At 41.4% G+C, this 24034-nt stretch overlaps 1 protein-coding gene across 2 annotated transcripts in view; it reads left to right on the top strand.

The window, feature by feature from the left end:
• LOC122554936 (5-hydroxytryptamine receptor 2A-like) overlaps positions 1-24034 on the top strand; it is a 222455-nt gene that overhangs the window by 192976 nt on the left and 5445 nt on the right. The window contains exon 2 of one of the 2 annotated variants that reach the window (XM_043700375.1): positions 1434-1594. The exons of the other annotated variant lie outside the window; for it this stretch is intronic. The gene's annotated coding sequence lies outside the window, so the exon portion shown is untranslated. The remainder of the gene's footprint in view (positions 1-1433; positions 1595-24034) is intronic. 2 annotated transcript variants of the gene reach the window in all.

Raw genomic sequence — 24034 nt, 5'->3', positions numbered from 1 at the left:
GGATATGGAGATGAAAATAAAAATCTTTTCACAATCTAACATAACTGCTTTTCATGCATACTTCCCATTGAAAAGCTCTCGTGCATTGGACCCATTTGAAAAAGAAAATTCCTAAAGTTGTCAAAACAAACAGATCTGTTTCACTAACAACACCAAAGCTAGATCATCCTTTAAGACCCTTTTCAAACTGTAAATCAAAATGTGAATACCGGCCCCCTGCTGAGATGAGTTATCCTTGGAATTTGGTCCAGTTTTCACAATGATTTCAGATGCAATTTATAAAATTGTAGGGAATGAACATAATGGCATCTCTAACAATTGGAAAGTCAGATGGATTGTTTTTTATCAAAGCTACACCAGATGGCCTGTCACTCAAAGCAGTCCAGGAGCAGTTCTCTGCTTTTGTGCTCTAAGTGAAAGATGCTCAAGGTGTCTTTGTCCATCTTCAAAAAACTCTGGGATTTTAAATTGCTTCAAATTTTTTCACATGCAATATTTCTTCAGTTTCGTATGCACAGTACTATTTTTACTATTGGGAAGGTATTCTAACATATCTCAATTTGTAATGCAATGCTAATCAAAGTAATGATCAATTTGGCTTTGTTGAACTTTTAATCAATCACTGTAGTAAAAACACATCTGATTCATAATACTACATCAAAACAGAAACAATAAATGATTTTTTTTTGTCTGCATTTCAAAGTTTGGTAATTATAGCTGTTTCATTTGTTTCCACTCTTGGGACTGTGGATTCACCATTGTCATGCTTCATTTCATGAGAGCATGAATCTTGTTGACTGACAGAAGGAGAGTGATCTTAAACTGTCCATCAAACCCATAGTGAGGCCAGCAAAGCTGGGAGCACTGCATGTGTACTAACTTTCCTTATCTTGTGCAGGTGAAAATTGTTGGAAACAGAAATTGGGCCTGGAATCTTGGAATTGGGTACTGCCCACCATTTTGAAAGCTCTCCCAAGCCAGCCCATCTTGTCAAAAATTCAGGCCTCTGCTTTAATTCTAGCCCCAGTGGGCAGTGGGCTTCTGTATAATTGACTGACTCAGTCATGAAGCCAACAATAGCTCTGAAAGTTCAATCAAGCACATAATCTTGGGGTAATTTTCCAGATGAAGCCAGGAATTGAAGACAGAATGGGCAATATCTGAACGAAAGAACTGGGTTGACTTCATGGTCAATTGCCTCACCCAGAGAAGTCTATGTTGAAATCAAGATTTTACATTTCACAACTAAGCTTTAAATTAGGAATAACAGCAAAATTAAGTGGAATAAATCTTAACACTTGTATCCAATTTGGATTGTTACCCTCTTGGGGGAGGCAACAGGGGTGACTTAATTAGATGGGATGAGAAATGTTGATTGTAATATGTTTGTGCACCATGAATATTTATTCACATGAAACCATCTTCATTAAAAGTCCTACCTTCAAGGTACAGTCAGTGGTGCATGACCGTTCCAGTTCAGAAGGTTCAGAGATGGCTTTGTGCCGTGGTGTCCGAGATCAGAAGTTTTCCTAGTGGCACAAGGAAGGGGAATGGGAGAATGGCAGATGGCATCAGAGACACAAGACTGGCCAAGGTGAGTATTTGGTTAGGAACACTGACATGTGGATTGCGAGAGGGTTCTGGGGACGTCAGAGGATAGGGTTGAGGGCTTGTGAGAATGAAATGGGAAGGTTTCTGGATGTGGTGGGGAAAGAGGTCATGGAGTCATAGAGCACAGATATTGACCCTTCAGTCCAACCAGTCCATACCGACCATAATCCCAAACTAAAATAGTCCCACTTGCCTGCTCCTGGCCCATACCCCTCCAAACATTTCTTATTCATGTACTTATCCAAATGTCTTTTAAATGTTGTAACTATATCCGCATCCACCACTTCCTCTGGCAGTTCATTCCACACAGGAACCACTTTCTGTGTAAAAAAGTTGCTCTTCATGTCTTTTTTAAATCTTGCTCCTTTCACCTTAAAAATATGTTCTCTGGTCTAGGGAAAAAACACCAACCATTCACCTTATTTATACCCTCATGATTTTATAAACCTCTAAGGTTACCTCTCTACCTCCTGCACTCCAGTGAAAAACGTCCCAGCCTGTTCAGGTTCTCCTCATAACTCGAACCCTCCATTTCCATCAACATCCTGGTATAACCTTTCTGAACCCTCTCCTGTTTAATAATATCCTTTCTGTAACAGAACAACCAGAACGGGACAGAAGAGGCCTCACTAACATCCTGTGCAACCTCTACATGACGTCCCAACGACTATACTTAAAAGTTTGAGCAATGAAGGCAAGCGTGCTAAATGCCCTCTTGATGGTGATCATGAGTCAAAGTGAGAGGTCTAAAGGCTGATGTTATCTCAATTAGATCTCCACTCATTCTTCTAAACTCCAGAGAGTACGGGTCTATAGTAACTTCAACAACATTTGCTCAAAAGACCCCATTACTAAAACCCTCCATTTACTTAGCACTCAATCGATCTCAGTTCTTCCACCTGTTGGATTAGGAGAGAGAAGACTGCTAAACAATGACATTTGCACTGTACCCACCACCTTCCAACAGCCACTATCATCTCAGGGTGTTGGCTGGCAAACTCTTTATCCAGTTTCACCGACTGCACTTCAATAATCCCTGCTGAGAAAGATCTTGAGCAATGCTCTTTACAACTGCATAGAAAGGAGAGCTCGCTCCGCCTCCAGATACAGTCACTACCCACAAATCGGCGAACACAACAGAGGATGCTAACATGAATATGCAATAAAGAGAGATTTTAAAAAACACAACTTTGTTTCTTGCACAATAAAAGAAATGTCCCAAACACGTCTGCAACCATCAATGCTTACCAACCACAGGATTCACACTTATCTGATGAAGCTAGTCTCAGCAAATAACAATGATGTGTGCAGCAATGAAGTGAAAGCAATGTAAGGTGACACATTTAGAAGCGACATTTAATTTTGGTTAAAGCTCATGTCACTTGGTTCTCTCGAAGCCTTTGTGAATGGCAATGTAGTTGTTTTAACAAATTGTGGCTGTGTGGCAGAGTCTCCTAGTTTGACCAGGCGAGACTGTCTGGGAATGCAACATTGCCAATTGATAGTTGGTTCCACCAATTGCTAGATTGAAAATATTTTGGAAGGGAAGCTACTGACACTCTGAATTTTAGTTATAATTGCCCAGGGAAAGACAAAATGAGAGAAAGCAGAAGTGGCCCCTGACGCACCTTACGATATTGGGAAAGGCACACGGTTTACAAAATCCAGCCCAGTTACTTTGAAATTCCACTTCACAGTCCTCTGTTCTCATGTTAGAGATTTCAAGAAACTTCAGTGGAATGGGTCTGGCTTAAGTCCTTAGAGTGCGTTTCGATTTTGCATACCAAGATGTACTTAGAAGCTTTCCCTTTGCATAATCCCCCTTACAAACACTATCCATATTTATTAAGAAATCAACATAGTCTATGTTTTTAGTTCTGTCTCTTCCCAGCTTTTCCTTCTGTCCTTCTTCACGCAAAATATATTTGTCTGAATCACAGGTGAAAGGTGCATTAAAATGGCCCAATTGAATTATTCACAAATTCTCCAACTTTGGGAAACACCTTAACATCTGGCCACAGGCCTGAAATAGAGCGAGCACTGAACCCTAAATGTAAGAGTGCCACTGAGAGTATTCCAGCAGGGAATAATGTAAATTTTAAAAATGGCTGACAATGAACAATAATCGGGCAAGGTTTAAAACACGTGGTAGTTTGTTCTTGGCCTGGTCAAAGACAGTTGACATTTTTCGATTGTCAATTGGAATTTCTCATAGGAAATAAATTAGTGTCGAACAGTTCCAATATTAATTCACACGCAAGTCTGTTCTCTGCTTTAAGTCAGTGAAGTACTAAACAAACACAGATTTAAAAGCTCAATTCTATATTTGTCAGGTCAGGACATTGAGCCTTCAAATCAAACAGTGATGTTTAATTCTGTAGCTTGAGGTAGAATATGATCATTTCCAACATTGTTTTCTTGAACATATTAATTATGGTTTTGCCCAAAGTATTAATTATGAAGGAATTAAGCATGCAGTGTTTTAACAAATTGTTTTTCACCACTGGGAGCTACATTTGTGTGGAGCTGAGACATTGGGATGACAGATTCCTCTCTCCAAGAGCTGTGATGGGGCTTCAGGAACTGAGTTTAGGGGAGTAGCAGATGAGTTTCTAGAGGGCACAATGCAACTGTAAATATAATCACCTTGAATTGGCAATGTCATTCCAGGGAGGCTGTAAGAAGAATGTGAGATGAGGACATATCCCACTGCCACAATAGGGATTAGTGCTGAGAATTCAGAAGCGCATGTTTTAGTGATGAAGGCAGCAATTTTTAAAATGTTAACATTTTAAATTTTATTTGTCAATGCACACTTGTCAAAGTGGAGGCAGTGATAAATCTATATTAAGTCCTGGTTAGACTGGGTTATAAAAAGGGTATTAACACCAAAGACTCTGTACAGTCCAGGTTCACCAAGAACAGACTTGGTTTTATAATCTTTCATGAGACCTGGATGGCACTCTCCAGACTAGCATTTATTGCCCAACCCTAACTGCTCTTGAGAAGATGAACTGCCTTCTTGATTGCCTGCAGTCCATGGAGTATAGGTATGAAAATAACTGCACAAAGGCTAGTATCCCTTAACAAGTTACCTCAAAACATGGAGAGTCCTTGACACTGATCCAGCTTCCTCAGAGTGAACAGAATTCTTGATGCTTCTGTTTACATCTGTCAGCCAGGGCTCCCTGACTGGACCAGATTAACAGCCTCAATCAGGGAACTCATATTCTATGAGTTCCAGCTGGCTGACCTCTTTACAATCACTACAGGTAGGTGACAGGAAGGAAATTCCAGGATTTTGACATAACGACACTGAAGGAATAGTGATTCAGATCCAAGGAAACATGAAACACTTTGTATGAGTGACTTATATCCTGGTTTCCTAAAGCATCAAAGTTCAATCGAGAAATGTGTTGGAATACACACCACATACCTGGTTCAATGTAACTCTCACTCCAAAGGGATGCAGGCCCACCCACCACCATAAATATTCAGTACCTCAATTACCGAAACCCATTGGTGGAATGTGTACCATCTACAAGGTACACTGCAGCAACTTACCTAAGACCCCTTTGACAGCACCTTACAAACCTGTGACTCTACCATCTTGAAGGTTAAAGGCAGCAGATGCATGGAATGTCACCAAATGGAAGTACCCCTCCAAGCTCCACTCCATCCTGACTTGCAAATATATTACTGCTACATCACTACTTCTGATTAAAATCATCCAACATCTCTCCTAAAAGCAGCATGAGTATACCTAACTACCATCTTCTCAAGGGCTATTAGCACTGGGCAATAAATTCTAATGCTGCCAACAATGCTCGTTGCTGTTAAAATCTAGTTGATGACTTGTATGTTTTAGAATTTATTTTCCGTTTTAAAAATTACAGTTTAAACTGTTGAAAGTGCTAGGATCTGATTGAGAAACTGATATGCAACTCTGATGTAAATGCAACTCAAGCCAGCCTGGTTTAGATACACTTAAAACATGACTCATGTTTATCTGGCAAAACCATCCCGTTGGAGTGTAGAAATATAAAACATAAACAATGAATGATCCATATTGTTAATTTGGAATATACTGTATTCATAAATGTTACAGAATCAAAGAGTTGTACTGAAGATAAACTCATTCATTTATATGTCTATTTGAACTTGTCCTGAAACATGCAATGCTGGCGCAGAGACGGGATGTGGACAGAGATCGTTATTTTGTTTAAGTTATCTGTCTGTTTACTTACAAATGCAATCAGTTCACTTTGGGTTTCACACAGAAAAGGCAGCTGGAGGATTTGCTGTTGCATGCAGCCACAAGAAGAAAAATACAACGATCCTCAAAGAGGAATGTGGCAGAACGTAGTCAGCAGAGTTAGCTTGGGAAACTTTAGAAAGGTAATTGGGTCTCTGCTGGTGACCCCAAACTAGAAGCTGAAACATCCATTGTCAGGAGACGGTGTAAAAGAAAAGGTGGTGGGTTACTTACCTAAAAATCTACCGGAAGGACTCCCACATAATTTTAATCAGAGGAACAGTTGGAATACTCAGGCAAATTGAAGTTAATTCTCGAGGACTGAGAGTACCTTTTAGGTATAGTGCGAAATTAATGGTCCTTGGTCTATTTAGGATACACAATATAGCTGTTCTGTTTCTTTGGTTAAAATATGGAATTGTGTAGCTTTGTTCGTAAGTTAATTATGAAGTTTTTGATTTGTTCCTTCAAAGTTAATGGTTCCTAGCAGGATTTTAACACCACATCTTTTGAATACATAAAAGAGAATAGTCAGATGCCAAATAATGCATTAAGGTTCTTAATCATTTCTTCTGAATAATTGATAAATAAAGTAAAAGGAAGCGTAGGGTGTTGAATCTTCATAATTGTGTCTTTCTGTTGCCAAGACAGCAATTTTTTGTCATGAAGAAAGTAAACTGGATATAGTCAATTAGATTTTTGCAAGTTAGCACTTTCATGAACGTTTACAGAAATTAGATTTGAGCACAGCCTCTCAAGAATGGTATAAATGACGTTTAATGAGCAAGCTAAAAGTTACAGCAGAATCACCGAATGGTTACAATGCCAAAGTAATCCATTTAGTCCACCTTGCCTGCAGCATTGCCCTAAATGACTGATTTATGTAGTGCCATTCACCCACCCTCTCCCAATTTTCTTTCATTTTCAACTGGCAATTGTCGCATGCTTCAATGGAACCTGCCTCCGCCATACTCTCAAATTCCAAATTTTAACCACTCACTACATGAAAAAGTTTCTTTCTCCTATCACATTCATTACTTTTGTCAATTATGTAAAATTTAGTTCATCTTTTTTTCCAACTCTTCTTATGAGCAGAGCTCGTTTCTTCCTATCACCTCTGTCCAGTCCCCTTATGATATGCCATATCAAAGAGGGGTTAATAACCAAGGGATATAGTTTTAAGGTAAGGAGCATGAGGTAGAGGGGGAATTTTACCCAGAATGTTGGGGTATCCAGAACTCGCTGTTTGAAAGGGTGGGAGAGGCAGGAAGTCCTCAAGACATTTAAGAAATATTTAGATGAACATTTGAAACAACATAACATACAAGGCTAAGGGCTGGTAAATGGGATTGGTATAGTTGGATGCTTGAGAGAAAGTGAGCACTTTGCAGGTGCTGGAGATCAGAGTTGAACAGTGTGGTGCTGGAAAAGCACAGCAGATCAGGCAACCTCCGAGGAGCAGGAGAATCGACATTTCGAGCATAAACTCTTCGCATAATCCCTCTTTGCTTCTCTTTGCTTATGCTCGAAACGTCGATCTCCTGCTTCTCGGATGCTGCTTGACCTGCTGTGCTTTTCCAGCACCACAATCTTCGACATAGATGGGTGCTTGATGACCGGCACAGACACAATGGGCTGAAAGGCCTCGTTCTGTGCTCTAAAAACACAATGACTGTCAGCTTCTCCAGTTCTCTAGCAGCATCCTGTATCTAAGGAAAAGTGAAAAATTATGACCAGTGACTCTGCACTTTCCACTCTCAGTGACTTTGCTCCATATTCTTGGTCAATACCTAGTCTTTGTACTTTGTCAACTTAAATCACAGGTAGCTTACCCAATTTTAAACCCATGTAATATCTGAATACGCCCCTCTGTCACTATGGCCTAAGTAGCATCTCCTCCCTTGGTAAAGGCAGATGCAAAATATTCATCATCTACCTCAGCCATGTCTCTGGCTTCCATGTGTAAATTCTCTTCATCTTCCCTAACTGGCCTTACCCCTCCTTGAACCACCATTTTCCAATTTAAATACCCATTGAAAATGTTACCATTCCCTTTTATGTTCGTTGCCAAGATTTTTGCATAATCCTGCTTTGCTTTTCTTATTGGCTTCCTCACCTCCCTTCTGAAAATTCTACATTCAGCCTGGTTCTCAATTGAGTCTTCAACCTCACTTCTGTCGTATGCACACATCTTCTTCCTTATTTTAACTTTGATCTCTTCTGGTCATCCAAGGAACTCTGGATTTATTTGACTTCCAGTTTGAGGGAATACATATTGACTGTGCAGGAACTATCTTGCTTGAAAGAAGACCATTTCTCAGTTACAGATTTTCCTGGAAGCATACTGCTTCAGAAAATTTTCCTGAACATACTGTAGAAACTCTTATCCCTCTTTGCCCATTACACTATTATTATCCTGGTCCACGTTCAGGTAATTAAAGTCCCCCATTGTAACAGCTCCAAATTTTTTACACCTCTCTGTACTTTCCATGTTGATATTTTCTCATAGTTCCTTTAGGTGGATGACCTACGGCCTACACTGTGCAATGTAATTACGGTAGAACCTCGATTATCCAAATGAGATGGGCGGGGAGTATTTTGTTCGGATAATTGATTGTTTGGATAACCGGAAACAAATGATAATTTGAGTATCAGTTATCCAAACATTTCTCACTTATCCAACAATGTACACCATAATGCCATTTAACCAATAACTGACATATTGCAAACAAGCAGTAATTTGAGTGCCAGGTATCGAACATGCCTCAGTCATCTGGCAATGCACACCATAATGCCATTTAACTGATAACTCAATGCTGAGTTGCTTAATGCCATTTTTACGGAACCTTGAGATCTTGTTCAGATAATCCAAAATTTGGATAATTGATGTTTGGATAACCGAGATTCCACTGGACACCTTTTTTGATTTTTTAGCTCTAGCCAAATTGACTCTGTCTTTGACCCCTCTGGACTACCCCTTTCTCCAGAAAGGCAATGGTGTCCTTAATTAACACCACCACTTTCTCCCTGCTTTCTCCCATTTATATCTTTCCTAAACATCTTCTTTCCGGAATATTTGATATCCATTCCTGCTCTGCATTGAGCAGATTCTTGAGTGACTACATGTCTGAAATAGACTCAAAGTAGCTACCCATTAGTCATCAGGTGAGTCTTACATGTGCAGAGTTGGGAGAGGGGTACTGGGATATAGTTTGGCAGACTATTGTGATTGGGAAGTGGGGCCGAGATCAGACCTCTTGCCCCATGACACTGGTGGCCAGACAAGTCAGTGGTTTAACATCAGGTCAAGTCTTTTTGAGAGACAGGACGCTGATAATGAATTAGGGAGATTTTTCAATCTTACAATCACCATGAAAGGACTAAAAAAAAAATCAGGAGAAACAGACAATTGGCTTGTAGGCCCAATTTCTGTCAGAGTTCTATTGAACAGACACTTAGAAATTCTCTTTCCGCTTTTCTCCACTATCTAACGTCAATAGGTCATTCCAGGGAGTAAGCGTAGGGGAGCATGTTGACTTTGGACAAGAAATATAACAGGAAATATTAGATCAGCCATAATCTTGTCCATTTTAATTACAGGAGTAGTCACTTCAAGTACAGTTAGCTTTACCCTTGTACTGCAACGGTTTTGGTAACTGTCTCAGCTCCAAGATGGCTCTGACTTCAACAAGAAAGGCTGACCTCAACCAAATATTCAAAACCAGATTGGGAGGGGGAAGATAAAATCAAATTATCCCATTTTCCAACTCCTTTCATCGGCATGCACTATCATTTTGAAGGGACTCTGGTATTAACAAAACGCCTTCATCAATGTTGCAGGTACAAGTATAATATATTTTACACAGCTCGTTCTTTCCACATTTTTGAGGTCAAAAGCTAATTAAAATTCTGAAAAAAATATTTGCAGCTACTTATCTGTCATCACAAACAAATTCAAATTGTATCTTTGCCAAGGAGAAACACTTCTATAGCAAGTTGTGGCCTTAAATTCATAACATCTTCCCCCTAAGGATTGGAAGGCTGGTGTCCTTCACTTGAAAGGGACAAAGTGATTCATTTTTGACACAATGGAAACCAAATGCTTTGGATTCCATTGGTTTAGTTAAATTAGTAAAAAGAACATTTGGATCAAATCTGTCACAAAACTTTGGCACAGTGAGATGAACTGCATCAAAACACATTATTATGCTGTTTGTATGTGACTCAAGCCTGGTGGAAACGATAAAAGACATCTGCTTCCTTACACAAATATAAAACTGCCTGAAGTTCTTCAGCCCTTTCAAAGAATATTCACCGTGAAAGCTGGTGACGCCACTTTCAGTTCACATCTGCTGCTCTAGCAGGATATCATTTTTTAAAAAAAACTTCAGGATGTAGGTGTTGCCAGCAATGATAGAGTTTATTGCTCATGCTTATTGCCTGGGAAGGCTGTGGTGAGCCACCTCAAAGTTAATGCATTGTTTGGTCATTTCTGAGTGCAACTCAAGATGTTAGCGGGAGCCTGGAAACTTGTGTGCGCTAGACAAGGGAAGGATTCTTACCTGAAAGATATTAACAAACTAGTTGCACACTTGCTGATAGTAGCTCTTTGATTCCTTTTCTTTTTTCACAAATGTAATTGAAATTCTCAAACCGCCATCGAGAAATTTGAACTTGCATTCTCTGAAATTGTCAGGCAAGGCGTCTGACTTGTCAATCTGGTCAGAAAACCTTTTTTTTTAAATATTCATTCATGGGATGAGGATGCCGCTAGCCAGGCTAGCATTTATTGCCCAGAGGCCAGTAAAGGGTTAACCTCATTCCTATGTGTCTGGAGTCACATGTAGGCCAGACCAGGTAAGTTTCCTTCCCTCAAGGACATTAGTGAACCAGGACATCTTATTCTCCTGCACTCTCATTTGAAGTTTCCATTTATGAAGCAAGCATGAAATTTCCAGCAAGACCTAAAGAACATCCAGTCTCAGACTGATAAGTGGCAAGTAACATTGCTATCCATTTTACCAAGAGATCTGAACACAACTAGCAAGGCCAAACTTTGTTATCAATTCCTAATAGCTCATGAGAATGTGTTGGTGAACAATCCTGAATAACAACAGTCCTTGTGGTGTAGGGGCACCCACTGTGCTATTACAATGGGAATTCTAGGAATTTGACCTATTGCCAATGAAAGTACAGACACATAGTTCCACATTAACGTGGTGTGTAGCTTGAAGGGGACCTTGCAGTTGATGGTGTCCCCATGTATCTTCTGCCCTTGCCCTTCCAAATGAGGGAGCTAATGGATTTGGAAATTAATGTCAAGAGGTAAGACAGATTGCTACAGTGTATCTTGTAGCTGGCTCTTACTACGTCTGTGGTGGTGGTAGAGGGAGTTGATGTTGAAATTGGTGATGAGGTGCCAGTCATGATGTCTGCTTTATCCTGGATGGATAAGCTTCTTGAGTGTTGTTGGAGCTGCACTCATTCAAGCAAGTGGGAGTATTTCATCATACTCCTGCCTTGTGCCTTGTAGATGGTGGACAGGCTTTGGGGGAGTCAGGAAGTGAGTTACTTATTGTAAAATTCATATTTCTGACCTGTTGTGGTAGCCATCGCTGGATAATTCGATTCCCTGTCAATGGGAAACATCGATGTTGATAATGAGGGATTCAGTGATGGTGAAGCCATTCAATGTCAAGTAGAGATGGTTAGATTTTCTATTAGTAGAGATGGTCATTGCCTGACACTTGTGTGCAACAAATGTTACTTGTCACTTATCAGCCAAAGCCAAAAAAATTGCCCAGGGCCTAAGGCAAACGGAAATAAATTGTTTCAGCATCAGAGGACCTGTGAATCTGACTGAACATTGTGCAATCATCAATGAACATCTCCACTTCTGACCTTATGATGGAGGGAAGGTCATTGATGAAGCAGCTGAAGATGTTTGGGCCTGGGAAAATTCCCTGAGGAACCTCTGCAGAGATGTCCTGGTAACAAAGATGACTGACCTCCAATAATCTCAACCATCTTCCTACGTGATGGGTATGACTCCAACCAGTGGAGAGGTTTCCCATGGTACTCATTGATTCCAGTTTTACTAGATCTCCTTGATGTCACAGTCAGTTGAATGCGGCCTTGATGTCAAGGGCAGTCATTCTTACTTCTCAGGAATTCAGCTCTTTTGTCCATGTTTGAACCAAGGCTGTAATGAGGTCAAGGGCGGAGTGACCCTGGCAAAACCCAAACTGGGTGTCACTGAGCAGGTTAGTGCTGAGCAGGTGCTGCTTGATAGCACTGTTGGTAACACCTTCCATCACTTTACTCATGATTGAGTGTAGACTGAAGGGCGGTACTTGGCCAGGTTGGATTTGTCATACTTTTTATATACAGGACAGACCTGGGAAGTTTCCACATTGTCAGGTAGATGCCAATGTTGTGACTGTACTGGAACAGCTTGGCTAGGGGAGCGGCAAGTTCTGGAGCACATATTTTACGTACAATTGCTGAAATGTTGTCAGGGTCCATTGCCTTTGCAGTATCCAGTTCTTCCAGTCGTTTCTTGGTATCACATGGAGTGAAATGAATTGGCTGAAGACTGGTATCTGTGATGCTAGAGACCAATGGAGGAGACCAAGATGGATCATCCATTTGGCACTTCTGACTGAAGATTGTTGTGAAAGCTTCAGCCATACCTTTCACACTGATGAGCTGGGATATTTCTATCATTGAGGATGGGGCTATTTGTGGAACCTCCTTCTCCAGTGAGCTGTTTAATTGTCCACCACCATTCATAACTGGATATGGCAGGACTGCAAAGCTTAGATCGGATCTGTTGGGTATGCAATCATTTAGCTTGGTCTATCACTTGCTGCTTATGTTGTTTGGCGTGCAAGTAGTCCTGTTTGGTGGCTTCACCAATTTGACACCTCATCTTCAGTTATGCCTAGTGCTGCTCCTGACATGCCCTCTTGCACTCTCCATTGAACCAGCGTTGATGCCCTGGCTTGATAGTAATGGTCGAGTGGGGGATACCCTAGGCCATGTGATTGCAAGGTATGCTCAAAGTTTGGGAGAAGATTTGTAGCTTGGGTGCTCGTTGTTGTGGTTCTGTTCGCCGAGCTGTGCCACCAACTTGTCACGAAACGACATTACCAGCTATCTTTAGTAGCCACACTCTGATGACAAGCAACAGGAGTTCGACTGGGACAACGCTACTATTATAGGACAAGCCAAACAGAGAACAGCCAGGGAATTCCTAGAGGCATGGCACTCATCCACAGATTCAATCAATAAGCACATCGACCTGGACCCAATATACCGGCCACTGCAGCGGACAGCTGGAACTGACAACCGGAAGCGGCAGAGACAAACCACTATAAATGCCGGAGGAAACATCACGGAAGCGCTTCACAGGAGGCTCCCAAGTGAGGATGTCACCTAGACAGGGGGCGAAATGTCTGCAACACAAATTCCCAGCTCGACGAACAGAACCACAACAATTGCAAGGTATGGTTAAATGCTCCTATTAATGGCTGACAGTGCCTCATAGCTACCCAGTTTCAAGTCACTAAATTTGTTCAAAATCTATTCTATTTAATATGATAATAGTGCCGCACAATATGATAGGGGATATTTCGATTGTTAAGTGTATTGAAGGCTGAGATAGATAGATTTTTAATCAGGAAGGGAATCAAGGATTGTTTGGAAAAGGCAGGAAAGTAGAGTTGACGTTTATCAGAGCACACTTAGTTAAAAATCACACAACAACAGGTTATAGTCCAACAGGCTTATTTGGAAGCATTAGCTTTCGAAGTGCTGCTCCTTCAGTTATAGCAAAAGTTTACAGTGTGATGCAACTGAAATTACATATTGAAAAAGACCTGGATTGTTTGTTAAGTCTCTCACCTTATAGGAAGCACTAGCTTTTAGATGAGAGACTTAACAAACAATCCAGGTCTTTTTCAATATGTAATTTTAAGTTGCATCACACTGTAAACCTTTGCTATAATTTCTGGGTCCTACAATCTTATACTCCACAACCAGGAGCAGCACTGGAAAGCTAGTGCTTCCAAATAAACCTGTTGGACTATAACCTGGTGTTGTGTGATTTTTAACTTTGTACGTCCCAGTCCAACACTGGTACTTCCAAATCAGAGCATACATGTATACATTAATTGATTAGCAGACCCAATGCACCAAACAGCCTACTTCTCCTCCAAAACTAACGTTCTTACCGATACTGTCATGGACAGAGGCACCTGCAGCTGGAGATTGGGAACGGTGAGGTCAAGTATGAATATCCCTTTTGTTGGTTCCTTCACCATCTGCTGCCCTCACCACTCAGTCTCACAGCTATGTCTGTTAGGACCCAACCAGCTTAATCAGTGCTGCTGTCGAGTCACTTTTGATGGTGGACATTGAAATCCCTTCCCAGAGTACATTTTGCACCCTCGCTATCCTCAGTACTTCTTCCAAGTATTGTTCAACATGGAGAAGTACTGATTCCGCAGCCGAGGCAGAAAGGTACATGGAAATCAGCAAGAGGTTTCCTTGCCCGTGTTTAACCTGATGCCATGGAACTTCATACAGTGTGAAATCTGGATTGAAAATTCTCAGCACAAATCCTGCACAACTTAAAAAATGTTGTTTTTAAATTGGGTGTGAGTGTTACTAGCTAGGACAGCATTTATAAGTCAGCATTTCTAATTCTCTTGGAGAGGCAGTGGTGAGCTGCAGTGCTGCTATGGTGAATTCCAGGATTTTGACCTAGCACACTGAAAGGAACAAAGATATACTTCCAAGTCAGGATGGAGGGGAACTTGCGGGTGATGGTGGCTGTATTCCCTATGTCTTCTAGATGGTAGTGGTCATGAGTTCAGAAAGTGCTGTTTAAGGCCCCTTGGTGAATTGTTGCAGTGTGTTTTGTAGGTAGTATATACTGATACCACTGAAGCAGTTGTGAATGATGAAAGTGGTGGATGTGGGACCAATCAATGAGCTGCATTATCCTGGATGGTATTGATTTTCTTGAATATTGTTGGAGATGCACTCACTCAGGCAAATGGACAATAATCCACCACACTCCTGACTTGTGCCTTGCAGTCACTGTAATTATATGCCTGGTTCAGTTCATTTTGTGACCATTGGTAAACCAAAGCTGTTGATCGTGGGAGATGCAGCGATCGTAATGAAGGTCAAAAGGTGATTGCTAGATTCCCTCTTGTTAGAGATGATCATTCTATACCACTGTGTCCTCACCTCTACAGCTGATGATGGAGGTGTTTTGAATATCAATTATAAGATATGATTCGGTGAAAATGGTTGTATTGGCCTTTGAGAGGGCAATACCAAAGTCATATTTTGAACAGGCAGCTGAATGCTTTGGAAAGGATGTTAGTGAACCAGAGTGGGTTTCTCAACATTCCATTCCTTCATGGTCATTGTTATAATCAGGTGAGGAGGCGTAAATGACTGTCCTGTTTACAAATCCTCGTTTAATCATAAAAAGATTTTTTTGAAAGGGTGTGTTTGTCAGATCTGTGCATGTCTTACTGTTTATGTGTTGTGGCTGCAAAGTACATAGACAAATAGATTTCCTTGCATTTTGTTTTTTTAAAGGAATGAGGATATCTATTGTCTTAATCTAGACTAGTTGTAGCTTCTACACACCCACACACACAGATACACACACACAGATACACACGCACACACACACACAGATACACACACACACTTCAGAGTCCCAGCAACGGTTAAAAGGTCATGCAAACTGACGATTTGGATGTTTATAGGCTGAGCTCAAGGTCCCTCGGGGATTCAGCATTATGACAATGTGTTTTATCTTGCAGAGTCATAAGTTGCTTGGCTGATTCTCAGAAGTCTGCCTGTGGCAAGCGAATGCCCATCAGCAGACAGAGCTCAAACCTATCGGCGAGGTGAAGAGAGGGAGCAACCCTCTCAGGCCTCCCAGCTGTTCAGCATCTCTCCTGCTTCTGCTCTGTGGCCTGGACTTTCCTTGAACACAGAAGAGAGTGTTTTTTTTTTGCTTGTCACTTGATCCTCTCTCTCCAACTGAATAGTTACCCACATATGGTCATGGCAAGTAGATTTCAGGTCTATGGTTTACATGGATGAATTCCTTTCTCAGCCACAGTCTATTGTCTAGGATTATTATTATTGTATCAAATGTAATGATCTGAAGGGTCAATACTAGGGAGTGCATTATGCAGAGCTCATTATGAAGAGCTACAAATTCATTAAGGACAAAGGAGGAACTCAGGAGAGAATAGGACCCCTTAAAGATCAGCACGGCCACCTATGTGTGGAATCAGAAGAGACTGGGAGATATATTTTGTATCAGTGCTTACTGTGGAGAATAATATGGAAGCTAGCGAACTTGGGGAAATAAATAGCGACATCTCAAAAAGTGTCCATATTACAAAGGAGGAAATGCTGGATATCTTAAAACAGACAAAGGTAGATAAATCCCGAGGACCTGATCAGGTGTATCCTAGAACTTTGGGGGAAGCTAAGGAAGTGATTGCTGGGCCCCTCGTTGAGATGGTAAGGAAAAGCCAGGGAACTATAAACCAGTGAGCCTGACATCGGTGGTGGGCAAGTTGTCAGAGGGGATCCCAAGGGACAGGATTTACATGAATTTGGAAAGGCAGGGACTAATTAGGGACAGCCAACATGGCTTTGTGTGTGGGAAGTCATGTCTCACTAACTTAATTAAGTTTTTTGAAGAAGTATCAAAGACATTTGATGAGGACAGAGTGGTGGACGTGATCTATATAGACTTCAGTAAGGTATTCAACAAGGTTCCACATGACAGACTGGTTAGCAAGGTTAAATCACATAGGGTACAGGGAGAACTAGCCATTTGGATACACAACTAGCTCGAAGGTAGGAGCATTACTTTTCAGACAGGAGGCCTGTGACCAACATTGTGGCATGAGGATTGGTGCTGGGTCCACTGCTTTTTGTCATTTATGTAAATAATTTGGATGTGAACATAAGAGGCATGGTTAGCAAGTTTGCAGATGACACCAAGTTTGCTGGTGTAGTGGACAGCGAAGAAGGTTATCTCAGAGCGCAACGGGATCTTGATGAGATGGGCCAAAGGGCAAAGGCGTGGCAGATGGTGTTTAATTCAGATAAACGTGAGGTGCTGCATTTTGGGAAAGCATATCAGAGCAGGGCTTATATACTTAGTGGTAAGGTTTTGGGGAGTGTTACTGAACAAAGAGACCTTGGAGTGCACATTCATAGCTCCTTGAAAATGGAGTCGCAGGTAGATAGGATAGTGAAGGTGGTGTTTGGTATGCTTTCCTTTATTAGTCAGAGTATTGAGTACATGAGTTGGGAGATCATGTTGCGGCTGTACAGGACACTGGTTAGGCCACTGTTGGAATATTGTGTGCAATTCTGGTCTCCTTCCTATTGGAGGGATGTTGTGAAACTCAAAAGGGTTCAGAAAAGATTAACAAGGATGTTGCCAGGGTTGGAGGATTTGAGCTACAGGGAGAGGCTGAATAGCCTGGAGCTGTTTTCCCTGGAGCGTTGGAGGCTGAGGGGTGACCTTATAGAGGTTTATAAAGTCATGAGGGGCATGGATAGGATAAATAGGCAAGTCTTTTCCTCAGGATAGCAAAGTTCAAAACTGGAGGGCATAGGTTTAAGGTGAGAGGGGAAAGATATAAAAGGTATCTAAGGGATGATGTTTTCACACAGAGGGCGGTACGTTTATGGAATGAGCTGCCAGTGGAAGTGGTGAAGGCTGGTACAATTACAGCATTTAAAAGGTATCTGGATGGGTATATGAATAGGAAGGGTTTAGAGGGACATGGGCCAATTATTAGCAAATGGGACTAATTGAATTTAGAATGTCTGGTTGTCATCTATGAGTTGTCATCCCCTCCCCCCACCTTATCCCAGTTCCAAGCCTCCAACTCGGCACTGCTCTCTTGACCTGTCCATCACCTTTCCCATCTATCCACTCCACCCTCCTCTCTGACCTATCACCTTCACCCCCACCTCCAACTACCTATTGCACCCTCAGCCACCTCCCCTCTAGCCCCACCTCCCTCCCATTTATCTCTCAGCACCCCCGGCCCACAAGCCTCATTCCTGATGAAGGGCTTATGCCCGAAATGTCAATTCTCCTGCTCCTCAGAAGGTGTCTGACTGCTGTGCTTTTCCAGCCCCACACCCTTGACTCTGATTACATGTATTGCTTGGTCTCCATTCTGGTGTGAGTGGATGTTCTCTGAATGGATCAGGAAAGATGGCTCATGCACATTTCTCTCAGATGATTATCTTTGTTAGATTCCTGCAGGAAGGTTGACTCCAATGTCATGGTTTTGAAATGTGTAAAATACAGGGACGCACAGATTCAGCCATCTTAGCAATGGCTACCTGGAATATGGCTTCAATCTTTAAAAACACACACGATGGTTCTCAGGCAGTAAATACATAAAGCCATTTGTGACATAAAGCAGGATTTTAAAACAGTCGCTGTTACTAAAAGTAGCTTTGAATTGCAGATTTCTTAATTAATTGAAATCAAATTCCATTTGTTGTTCTGGTCGGATTGAACCCTGGCTCTCGACTTTACTGGTCCAGTGACATTACCATAACACCAACATGCCAAATACACTGCCTCATTGTTTCAATTTATATGCACCCTGTACATAACAGTATGTCCACACAAGTATAAAAAGCCCAATCTAATATCACCGCTGGAAGACAATTGTCTTTAAACAGCCATCCGGATAAGTGTTTCTGCTACTGTTTATTTTAGCCATTTAAAGAGGGAAAATATTATCTTCCCACCTGCACCAATGACTAACGCTGTAAACTGTCCAAAACCACTTCCAATTCCAGTCATTGAAAACTGCGGGAAGGAATCTCTGTTTTGGAAGGGAAACATTCTTCCCTGAATCTAGCTGTTATTAAGCGCCCCTAATCTATAATTATGCTACTTCAAGTGTGTCTTGCATTACGTGGCTAGGGGAATAGCATGAGATTTATCACAGCAAGATGTAAAACAACAATAACAACTTGTAGAATTATGTCCACAGTTTCTCACCATTGTGATAGCATTTTGCCTGCAATGATAAGACGGCAATTGTAACTTAAGGTATACTTTCAGAATCGGTTTAATTTTAAAAACAGCATTTTTGCTGTTCCTTCCTTAACTGTGTTTGCGCTGCTAGTCATCATTTCATTATAACTGCTCACAGGCTTGGAATGTTATAGTTGGAGTTTGGATTAAAATGATATGATGCATTAATGCAAAAGACCACACTTAATAATCCAGGTCTTTAAAAACAAATCATCAGGTTGTGGGTTTTGCTACCAAGGTAACCGCATGGTTTGGTAGGGCTGATTGGGCAACTCTACTTGTTCAGGTTACAGTTTAGAGTCAGTTAAGTTGGTGAAGAATCATCATTGGACCTGGAACAAGGATTGGGCGGCACGGTGGCACAGTGGTTAGCACTACTGCCTCACAGTGCCAGAGACTCAGGTTCAATTCCCGGCTCAGGCGACTGACTGTGTGGAGTTTGCACATTCTCCCCGTGTCTGCGTGGGTTTCCTCCGGGTGCTCCGGTTTCCTCCCACAGTCCAAAGATGTGCAGGTGACGTGAATTGGCCACGCTAAATTGCCCATAGTGTTAGGTAAGAGGTAAATGTAGGGGAGTGGGTCTGGGTGGGTTGCACTTTGGCGGGTCAGTGTGGACTTGTTGGGCCGAAGGGCCTGTTTCCACACTGTAAGTAATCTAAATCATGATTCACCAAAATCAATTGATGAAGAATAATAGCAATGAAGAAAATAGTGAAATTACTGAATAAATAAAGTTACAAAGTGCAATCAATTAAATAAGTGAATCGGCAGAACTCTAGCAAATGGATTTTACTGTTGGCAAATCTGAGCTCATCCACTTTAGACTCAAGGGACATAATTGTACACTTTCCAATTGATGAGGAGCTAGACACAGTGGAGGTCCAATGAGACTTGGTGGGGTGGGAGCAGCGCAGGTACACAACTTATTAGAGATGCTCTGAACAAATTCAGAAAACATCCAAAAAATAACAAAAGCCTTTATGGCCAGAAGACTGGAAGACAAAGAGTCAAGATGCAGCCAAATATATCCCTGGTTAGGCTACACCTGGTGAACTGTGACCTCATCATAGGAAGGACATCTTAGCCTTGGAGCTCCAAGGCCTAAGTTTAACAGATTGATATATGAAATTGTAAGGGATAAATTATGACACGAATGAGGACATTAGAGCTTTGAAGACTCAGGGGAGGTTTGATGAAGGTGAATTTGAAAGGTGTTTAAGGGAACAAATAGTTCAGGCAGAGATAAAACTTTTCAATTGGTTGTCAAATCTAGAACTGGGAATATAGTCTAAAATTTAGACGTAGGCCTTCAGAATTGCTATTAGGAAATACTTCCGCATTTTATGCACAACCAATTGTTAGTTTTAAATCTGAGTTGACTGAGTATTACAGGATATAGGGTCAGGTCATGAATATGCCCTGATCTCAATAAATGGTGTGGAAAAGGACTGAGGGTGTAAATGGCTGAGTCCTGGCCTAAGTTAAATTGGGACTACAGTCAAGTGTCAGCCAACCCTTGGAAGCAACATTCCCTCTAATTTTCTTTCTGGCTGCATAGGCCTCCAAATGATAATGATGTAGCAATGTGCAGAACAAAGGCATGTTCAGTCCCTTGACTATTAAATATTTTGAACTGTAACAAGGCTGTTTGCCTCTCCCTCTGTGTAAAGCAACACAAGCCACAGAGATTGGCAACAAAGCAAAGTCTGTGTGCCCCAAGGAATGAACCTAAGAGCCATACATTGTCAGTAAATACATGAGATACACATTCGTACCTGTGTGCAAGACAAGAGGACAAAGGAATACAAGCCCCTGAGCTCCAAAGCTGTGGAAGAGTTGGTCCAAAGTAGACGTGATGAAATGGTGATGCCAATGGTTTTCCACTGTTGACTGTTTTGCTTGAACAAACAGCAGAGAAGGGTGGTGTCTGGGGAGTATGCAGAGCCATTGTGGTGAAGGTCAGGGTGAACAAAAAGCCGGAGAAGTGAGCATTGAGCTGCTACTGCCTGGTAACCTCTAGGTTTTGGGAATTGGCATTGTCCGGAATCTTGGAGAAGGAGTAGAGAACTGTAAACTCCACAGCAATGAGGCAAGTTGGGCAATTAATGTGAAGCAAATATACAGGAATAAGGTAGGCACTGCTCAGTAGTGAGATTCAAAACCCGCTGTTGAAACCTTCAGGGAAAAATCTGAAGTCTTTTCTCAATGTCAAGATTCTGATTTTGCTTATTTTTATTCTGTTTTCCCAAATTTCTTATTGTTGCCAAAGCAAAATTCCATCCCAGAGCTTTTCAAACTTATATAAAATAGTCAAATTATTATGTTTGGATTTATAAGCTCGGTCTCAGAATAATGAATCCAATAATATAACCACTACGCTATGTATACAGACTGTGAGAGACCATGAAATGAGACACAGATTCTGTCCAGCTGAGCACATTTGTCACATGCAATCCTTGGGCTAAAATGAAAATCAAGGTATATTACACACATTATCAACACTGCCTCCCCCAACACTTTACCTACATTGCCACTAAATTGTCATCACACTGTCTAACACAAGTCTCCGAGTTATCTCAGGTTAACATTAGGTCAGGTGCAGAAGACTTCTGGAGAGTAGATACCATTTCACAGTAAAATCCAGCACCCACTATCCCATCCTGCAGATTTATACAGGAATTACATGCCTTCATTTAGCAGCCAGTTTCTCTTTTTTTTTAAGTTTGTTCTTTAAGATTTATGATTTCACCCTTTTGCAAAGACCAGCCAAAATTAGTTTTTCAACAAGATATTAACTGAGTGTGTGTGTTTGTGTGTGTATTTGCATGTGTGTCTGTGCACGTGTGTCTGTTCATGTGTGTACATGCGCTTGTCTGTGTGTGTGTGAACATGTCCGTGTGTGTGCATGCGTCTGTGTGTCTGTGTGTCTGCACGTATGTGTGTGTGTGTGTGTGCGCGCGCGTGTATGTGCATGTGTGTGTCTCTGTGCGTCTGTGTATGTGTGTGTCATCGGAAAGTGATGTACTATGTTCAGGTCTGGCTTTGGAGGGGGACAATGCAGGTTCACTGGACCCTAGGGTCACAGAATGAGAATAGCTTTCAGTACTCTTCTGAATTTAGAAGATTATGTGGTGATCTCATCAAATTGAGGTTTTTAAAGTGATTTGTTAAGATTGATAAAGATAAAAGCATTCCTTTGGAAGTAAATTAAGAGCATGTGGTAACAATTATAGATCATGGACAGAGTTTAGACAAATGAGCAGATGATGAACCATGTTATTGCACATGAGTAGACTGTAAACTGTGTTTATGTACATATTTGATGTTGGACTATGTTTATGCATATCAGTTAATCATGGACTGTGTTCATGCATACGATGAGATCATAGACTGTGCATGAGTGGATCATGGACTATTTCTGGAAATGAATCGAATATGGATTGGGTATAAGTAGATTATGGAGAGTTAATCATTGATTGTCCTCATTGTTACTTGGTAAAGTGCACTGATACTCCAGACCCACCCTAAATCCCCAATTTTCTGCTCTGATGAACATAGATTATATTAAGAAAATCATAGGGTTTCTGTACTTCACAAGAAACTACTATTTATCACAAATAACTCAGTTTTAAACTAAGGCAAACACAATATATTTTATCAACTTATAACTCTCTAACTTAAACACTACCCATTCATAAACTCTTACAGACATACAGACTGTGACGATACTGTGCCTTTAAGAGGTGCATTTTGTTCTTTTTTTAATGAAGAAAGGTTGAGACAGAGTTACAGGACGATCTATTCAAAGCCAATAAAGTAACCAGCGTGTGAGGCTTTGGTTTTTTTTAAGTTGGAAGAACAGAAGTAGCCTGACTGGGTAGGGTCAACCTTCCACAGAACCAGGATTTGTAGTTTCACTTTCTGCTGTTGCTGGGGTCTTGAAGCTAGATGTTAAGTTCTTATTCCTCTCTCTATTACAGCTAAAGGCTGGGGTTCTCTTCCTGCTGCTAAATTGCATGTGAAACAATCTATTTTGCTGAATTTGTCTTTGCCAAGGGTGTGTTTATGGGGTATTACTATATTGGTATGTTTTGCATAAAGTTAAGTCTTTGAAAAATCGAATTGCATCTGGAACGCAATGTGTTACACTTTTCCTTAAAGTAAGAAAATGTTCGGGTCCGGGCTATCTTCTCAATATATTTTGAAGGGGTTTGGTCTGGTCCATAACAAGACAGACACAGGCAAACAAACAAACATAAATGTTAAGGTGGAGAAAAAAATGCTTGGGGAACCCAGTTCAATATCACCTCTTCACAGGATTCAATGGGGCATCCTTTTGCTTCTTCTCTTTGCTTTTGATCTGTATTGTACCCTCAGGTCTCCACTGAAAACACAGGGCAGTTGGCACATTAATTGTTCAGTCTTTCAGTCACTGGTCAGGTCATAGAGTCATAGCGATGTGCAGCACGGAAACAGACCCTTCGGTCCAACCCGTCCATGCCGACCAGATATCCCAACCCAATCTACTCCCACCTGCCAGCACCCGGCCCATATCCCTCCAAACCCTTCCTATTCATTTACCTATCCAGATGCCTTTTAAATGTTGCAACTGTACCAGCCTCCACCACTTCCTCTGGCAGTTCATTCCATACATGTACCAACCTCTGCTTGAAAACGTTGTCCCTTAGGTTTCTTTTATATATTTCCCCACTCACCCTAAACCTGTGCCCTCTAGTTCTGGACTCCCCGACCCCAGAGAAAGGACTTTGTCTATTTATTCTATCCATGCTCCCCATAATTTTGTAAACCTCTATAAGTTCACCCCTCAGCCTCCGACGCTCCAGGGAAAACAACCCCAGCCTGTTCAGCCTCTCCCTATAGCTCAAATCCTCCAACCCTGGCAACATCCTTGTAAATCGTTTCTGAACCCTTTCAAGTTTCACAACATCTTTCCGATAGGAAGGAGACCAGAATTGCATGCAATATTCCAACACTGGCCTAATCAACGTCCTGTACAGCCGCAACATGACCTCCCAACTCCT

The sequence above is a fragment of the Chiloscyllium plagiosum genome, chromosome 12 (genome assembly GCF_004010195.1).
Source record: "Chiloscyllium plagiosum isolate BGI_BamShark_2017 chromosome 12, ASM401019v2, whole genome shotgun sequence".
NCBI classification, from domain to species: Eukaryota; Metazoa; Chordata; class Chondrichthyes; order Orectolobiformes; family Hemiscylliidae; genus Chiloscyllium; species Chiloscyllium plagiosum.
The sequence above is the reverse complement of the archived record's forward strand: the minus strand, read 5'-3'. Positions and strand labels throughout refer to the sequence as shown.